Genomic DNA, 7,742 nt, shown 5'->3' on the forward strand with positions numbered 1-7,742 from the left:
ACCTTACACTATTCACTGTAATCTTATATTGAATATGATTTTTGCCCTTGTTAAATCTCCAGCTTTTCAATAAAAATTAAGATAAAGTGTTCAAAAATATACATGAATAAAAAATCACTTTGTGTAGTTAAGATTCACTGGTAGTGTGAGGTTTATTTAACATACTTTCTTAAACTAACTACAATACACACATACATAGCCGATCATTACACGATCAATACACAATTATTTTAATAGAAAATTTGCAGAATTTATGGATTTGATACATACCTTCAGTATCTTTGGCTGCCATTTCTCTCCTCCTACATGCTCTTGCAATGTGATCTTTATTGGTGAAGAGCATGTAGCATTCCCTATGGAAGCCCACATTAACTGGCACATCATGGTCCCTCCAGGTTTCTGTTAAATTGAATGTTGCTATGGCTTTTTCAGCTATTAAACTCTCAGCAGTGTTGAGGTTACACTGAACAAATGATGCCCAACTTGTTTGAGAAAATAAGGTTATTGGGCTTTTTGCCTTAGAAGCAACATGTACACAGCACTTCATATTGTCGCACACCGGCTGTCAATCGCGTGCCGCTTTGTTGTTATGCGGTCTATGTAAATTTCTATGTATGTCACGGGTGACCAATAACGTTAGAGGTCTTCTGACGGTAAGTGCACAATGTATAGTATAGCTCGTGTAGACAAAAAGTATATAAAGACTATTTAAATCGCAGGATTTCGTTATAAAGAGCAAAGTTACTGTATCAAATATGTTGGTTGTCAAGGAGACGGGTGATTTGTTTACGTTTTCTGGCGCTACGATTTAGTAGTTCTACAAATTTGCCCGTTTAAAAATGTAAGAGTTTAGATCGATATCTTCATAAAATGTGCACACATCAACGTTGGAAACAATGATTACACTACTTATACGAATTTTTACATGCCATCTGTAAACAAATCACTTAGTTCCTTGGCAGGGATCTTTGAAATTCACAATTTCGGGGTCCGGCCCACGGCCTAACAGACAGACACACAGAATGGCAGAGAGACAGAGAGAGACACAATTCACATTCAAACCACAATATCTGACTTTCTGTTGGTCGGAGCTAATGACTGTAAATTAGAAAGTTGTTCGGCTTGATAAGATCAAAACACACGCTGAGTTTTGTAACTGTAGGTAAAACTATAACTAAGTTATAACACACTTTATGCATCCTTTTTTAATCATAAATTCGTTTCCTCGCCACGGCCAAACCGTTCGAGATATCAAAAATCCGTCCGCAATTTAGCATCCTCCATGTCTTGACTTCATGCACACCGAGTTTCGTGGTCATCGGATGAATTCTCTGGGAGAAGTGTTTCAAATGGCAGAACATGCGTTTCCATACAGCCCATAATAGCCGACTTCCTGTTGGACTGGCGTAAAACTTAGAGCACGAAAGTTGTTCGGCCCGATGAGATCTATATGTGTACCGAGTTTCATATTATTACATGCAAGCGTGTTTGATATATGGACATGTTTTTGAATCCCATTCCAGGGGGCGCTGCCGAGCCCCCCTGCCACGCCCGGGTCCCAGCTTCAGCGCGGCCATTTTTGTGCAAAGTTTCAAGCACGTTAAGGCCCCCAAAAGTGCCCAAAAGGTAGTAAAATAATAATAATAATAATAATAAAGAAGAATAATAAATAAATATATATATATATATATATATATATATATATATATATATATATATATATATATATATATATAAATATAGCTGCAAGCAGCGATGGAGGGCCCAAGCCGGTGGCACCGCCACCTCGGTGCCTTTAGTGCAACTAAAGGCACAGGGGTGGCAGTGCCACCGGCTTGGGCCCGTAGTTGCACTAAAGGCACCGAGGTGGCGGTGCCACCGGCTTGGGCCCTCCATCGCTGCTTGCAGCTATATTTATATATATATATATATATATATATATATATATATATATATATATATATATATATATATAAACCGCCACCCCGGTGCCTTTAGGGTTCCTGTGCATGACGGGCAATAACGTAACTCCGCTTTGACTGTCGAGAAGAAGTCTGCTTTAGAGCTTGCATCAGTGTGGGTTCTGCAAAAGTGTGCATCGAGGGCACAAATCAACCACAAAGTATGCGTGAGCACCCTTCTGAAACCTAAAATGAAAAATTAGACACCCTACAGTCTCATGGACTTATCGGACACATGAAATCAGCAGCCATTGTAAGTACACAACACCGAAAATTCCTATGAAGTGTGGTATATATATTCATTGAAATTACTGTACTTTAAAACACTTGTTTAAAAGAAAAAAAAACACATGTATACATAGTATAAAACACTAGATGGCACAATATACCTATTTTTAATAGAGTCTTTATGCCCCCCTCCCCACACACACAGACAGGGGGAGCTGTCTGTGTGTGTGCCCTGCCTCCCCTCCCCACACAGAGAGACACACACACACACACACACACACACACACACACACACACACAAAAAGAATGGCAGGAGGAACTCTGGCAGAGAGAAACAAAACCACATTCAAACCAAAATATCTGACTTCCTGTTGGTCGGAGCTAATGACTGTAAATTAGAAAGTTGTCCGGCTCGATGTGCACAATATACATACCAAGTTTTGTTACTGTAGGTAAAACTAACCCCCCCACTTTTGTCAAAAGTAACACACTTCCTGCTGCCAGTTGGTGGCGCTATAACTTTGACTCACATTAGTTATATCCATGTGATCGGCCTCTTACAACAAACACGCTACTGAAGTTTCATCAAGATCAATTAATGTATGAAGACGTTATAACACATCGTGTTTCTCTTTTTTTCGCCATAATTTCGTTTCCTTGCCACGGCCAAACCGTTCGAGATATCAAAAATCCGTCCACAATTTAGTATCCTCAATGTCTTGACTTCATGCTGACCGAGTTTGGTGGCGATAGGATAATTTTTCTAGGAGGAGTATATAAAATTCCAGGGACATGCGTTTTCATACAACCCATAATAGCCGACTTCCTGTTGGACTGGCGTAAAACTTAGAGCACGAAAGTTGTTCGGCCCGATGATATCTAAATGTGTACCGAGTTTCATACTTATTCATGTAAGCGTGTTATATATAAGTTTTCGAATCCCATTCCAGGGGGCGCTGTCGAGCCCCCATGCCACGCCCAGGTACCAGCTTCAACCCGGCCCTGATGGCCGTGGGTTCTGACCCGTATGCAAAGTTTCAAGAGTTTTTGAGCACGTTAAGGGCCCCAAAAGCCCCCAACACTTAAATCACACACTTAAAACAGCAAAAATCGCACCGCATACGCCCGCCTTTACACATAACCAACAAAAGTGCATTCAGAAGCATACATTTACACATGGCCTACACTATAGTGCAAGTTCAAACGTACTGTCAGCATGGCCAAATTATTTTTAAAAAAAGTCCTCACTTTATACTACGTATTTTATCTCTGCTTCTTTCCTGTTATTGGACACTTTTGCTTGATTACGCTAATGACCAGTAAGGCATTACGGTAATCTAGCCTTGGGGGTCATGAATGCATGAATGATCTTTTCTGCATTTGACACTGAGAGTATAGAGATATTTTTAACCCTTTAGAACCTGAAGCTAAAATGGGTGTTTTTCACATATTTTGATTTTTTGACTGTAAAATTCTAAAACAATGTGCTATCTTCATGTGCAAGGTGTCATCTTTTTCAGAAAAAGATTAGCTTTCAACAAATTACAGTTATTGACCATTATTGTGTGTGGTGAGTTTGTAAATAGAATTCAAATAGACAAAAATAAAAAAAAACGAGAATAAATTTTCCGATTTTTATTTAGAAAAACACAGAAAAATCACGAACGAAAGAAACTAACACTTTTAAGTTGAAAAATGAAGTATAATACAACTATACAAGTCTATTTTGTGACATTGGGTTGCACAGTTTTCATTTAGGACACTTTTTTTCATACACGCACATACAAATGCATACATTCGTATTAGGCACGCACACATACACATACATACACCACATGTAAAGATACGTGAAAAAGTAACGGCCATCCGCCTCCCAAGTTTCATTAAAAATCATCCCAATCCACTCTTCTGCTGTCTACCACTTCTTTCACCATGTATTTGTTCGTTTCTTTTATTATTTTATGCAATCCAAAACACTCTAACCTGCCGCGCTTCGTATCTCTCAGTTCAAATCCTTCCTTCCCACTCTGCCAGAAAGCGCGCTGTCATTTGCTGATGGAAAGCATGAAATTACCGTAATAAGCCGTATATTGCCGAAAAGCGCATGTTGTCTGCTGTCAGGGGCAATTTGAATGGTTTTGATAGTGCAAATGGCTGAAGAGTTACGGTACAATGAATACAGCTTGCTGATCTGTGTCGGCGACGACACATTCGGTTCTAAAGGGTTAAGATGGAAAATGCGGTTTTAGAAATTGTACATCAGCGTTCCAGTCCAAAATTGTCATGCCCTTCACTCGCTAACTTCCCTCCGTCTCATTCACTCGGATGTACGTCATTGCTTACGTTGCATTTTGTTTTGTTTTTGTTTGTTTTTACACACTGTATTTTTTATGTAATGGCAGTCACTGAACTTTATTTTGCAGAAGATTTGTTTAAGTGGCAGCTTCTTTAACTACCACTTTCAAAATGCAACAAACTGTTAGGATTTAAGGAAGTTATTGATATAGAAGATTGTCTTAACACTTTGTAAATTGACAAAGGAAAAGAAAGGGAATCTGATTTAATTTTTCATAAATTCTGTGTCATGATTCTGCCATCTAGTCCTTGTCTTTCTTTAAGTCTTGAGATAGGATCATGATAGACCCATGTTTTGTGCAAGCACATGGCCTTGTGTTTGGGCTGTGTGCTTGTGTTGTCTCGTTACTCAACCCTTTCTCCCTATTTAATCCCCTTTGTGTTTGCTGTCCTGTGCCGGTTCATTGTCATTCATGTCATACTTTGTATGAGACTAACCTGTGAGTACCTTGTCAAGAGTTCTGTCTAGCGAAGTTGTGATATTGTATTTGCTGTTTGTTTTTGTGTAGTTTAATGTCATAGTCTTCGTCTATAGTTTAGTCGTGTTAGTCTATTTCCCTTACTTGTGCTGTTTTGCCCCCTCGTGGGTTTTGTTTTCCCCGTTTTTGTCATCAATAAACCTTGTGTGTTCTGCAAGCTGTCTGCGATTGGGTTCATCCTGAAATTCATAACATTCTGTTTTTACTACCAAAATTCTGTTTTGCAATTGACTTTTATTTTAATTTTGTGCTAATGTTATATATGTAATTAGCCTGGGAAAACCCAGACCACTCTCAGTTGTAACTGAGTAAGGGTCTGGCAAAGCTCCATAGACAATTCATTTCCACAGGGGCGTCACCAACGGACGTCGGATAGATCTAAAACCAATCAGAGCGATGAATGACATGACGTATGCAGAGCGACGGAGAAACATCTCGAGACTCTCAGCAATTCTCTGTTTGTGTTAACGAAAATTACCATTTTAAATCGCTTGAAACAGACGCGATAGCTGATTCGAACGAGTGATGTTGTGATGTTCCACGGCGGCATCCATCTTTGTAATGTACAAAATCTGCGTGACCGTCTCTGCTCTGTCGTCATCGTGTAAAACGTTTCTGATTGGTGCCGCGATTTCGGCGGATTGGAAATGGGTTTCAATGGGCTCTTTGCCAGACCCACTTGCAGAGCAAATCTAAATTTGCCGGAAGTGGTCTGGGTTTTCCCAGGCTAATATGTAATGGTATTATATTCAGAAAGAGTGGCTACATAGGACTAAAGTGTGTGGGAAGCTGCTGGGGTATTAAAGGGCAAGACTGTAAAGAGCGTTGAAAGTTATCGTTAGATTTTGTTTTTGTTGATGGTTTTGGTGTAATGCCATGCAGAGTTTAATAAAGATAAGATCCAAGTTCAGCCAACTGTAAGACACATCATCTACAACAGACGTTACAAAATGAGGAATAACAAGCTCTGCGTGTAGATATTTACAAAACATAATTACAAAACATCACAACTGAATTTTTTTCTTTCTTTCTTTCTTACAAACCAGCCCAGTGTAGTGGGGTAAGAACATAAACAGTTATTTTTTATACATATATTTTCTTTAATACTACTATGCATTTGGATTTGATGCATATGTATGTGAATATCCTCATTTAAAACAGCCAATATGGTAAGATTGTTCCATTGGCACCATGGTTGGCACCCATGACTGGCCCAGCCGCCCGCTCTATGCCTTTCCCCCGATTACGTTGTTACCACAGGTAATCAAACGAATCAGGGAGAGCAAATGCTCTGTGCTCCTCATAGCGCCACTTTAGAGGAACCAAGTTTGGTTCCCGGAGCTGATGCAGCTAATGAGAATCCGGTGAGGAAAGATCTCGTCTCTCAGGCCAAGGGCGCGATTTGGCATCCACGTGTGGCATCCACACCAAAAGTGAGGTTTACTCGCACAGCGACTACTAGCTAGCCTCCGTTACATAGGCATATACCTGCAGGGCTGAATAAAATAATAATAACAATAGTATAGCAGGCATCGTTAAAGGGACAATATGTATCTTTTTAGGTATTTTATTATCTAAAATCAATATTTTTATTCAGAAATATGTCCTCAATGGTGTACAAATACCTCGGCCAATTATCTGACTTATCCTTATAAATGAAGAATTTATTATCTTTATATACATGGGACGGGTAGGTCAAAAAGTAGGTCAAAGGGTAGAGGGACAAAAAGTACTAAGCCAACGCGTTTGCACAACGCGTTTTCGTTCAGAGCCAGCCAGTCACGTGACGTGACTGAAACCAGCAGAAACGCAGGTGCAGAGCAGTGAGAGGCGCTTGAAACTGCACCGGCAAGTTTAAAAGTCTGGATTGCATTGTTATTATGGACCATACATATGCCGCTCCACAGGAGAAGAAAACATCGTCACCAAAAAAAAAAAAAAAAGAACGTAAAAGGAAACCGTAGATTACAGAAAACAAGAGTGTATGTCGCTATTGTGGCTAATTTTATATAGCTCTCCTTTTTCAAAAACAATCCATTAGCTCAAGTTGTGAATATTTTGCAACGTGCATAGAACTGGACAGAAAATGAAAATTCATTGCTATTGCTAGACATAAATTGTACAAACCTCGGTCGCTTCTCTTCTCTGCCTTTGTAAACTTTCAATTCTATCAAGATCGTCTCTCGTAGCTGCCGGGCATCTTTGTCGTGGTATTGACTCTCGCTCTCCTCTTCCTCGTCGTCCACCTCCTCGCCTAGATCCCACTGATCCACTGCTTCTCTGCCTGATAATGTCTTATCTATCATTTCACTGTAGCTCAGCATCGGGATGTAAAGATAACGTTATTGCATGATCACAGTTCATATGTGTGGGGAAAGATAAGCTATTAGAGTAAAAATATTGCGTTAGGCTACTTCAGTTAATAAGAAAAACGATTTTACAATTCCTGCAAATGCAGTGATGAAGTTCAAGTTCTCATGATTTATTTTTATGAATAAAAATGTTTCAAAACATCCCCCCTCTGTTTTTTTCACAAATCGCACCCTGGGCATAACTACTAATTACAATATTTCATGTTTTTCACAGTCAGTAATTCATACTGTAACATTCGTTTGTTTGTTGTCATGTTGCAGTTTGTTTGCAAGGAAAACTCAACAAAGTGCTATTAGAAGACATCCTGTCAAAGCTTTTTGGTACATATCGCCTACCAGTGGCGGAG

Source organism: Phoxinus phoxinus (genome assembly GCF_949152265.1).
Source record: "Phoxinus phoxinus genome assembly, chromosome: 2".
NCBI lineage: Eukaryota > Metazoa > Chordata > Actinopteri > Cypriniformes > Leuciscidae > Phoxinus > Phoxinus phoxinus.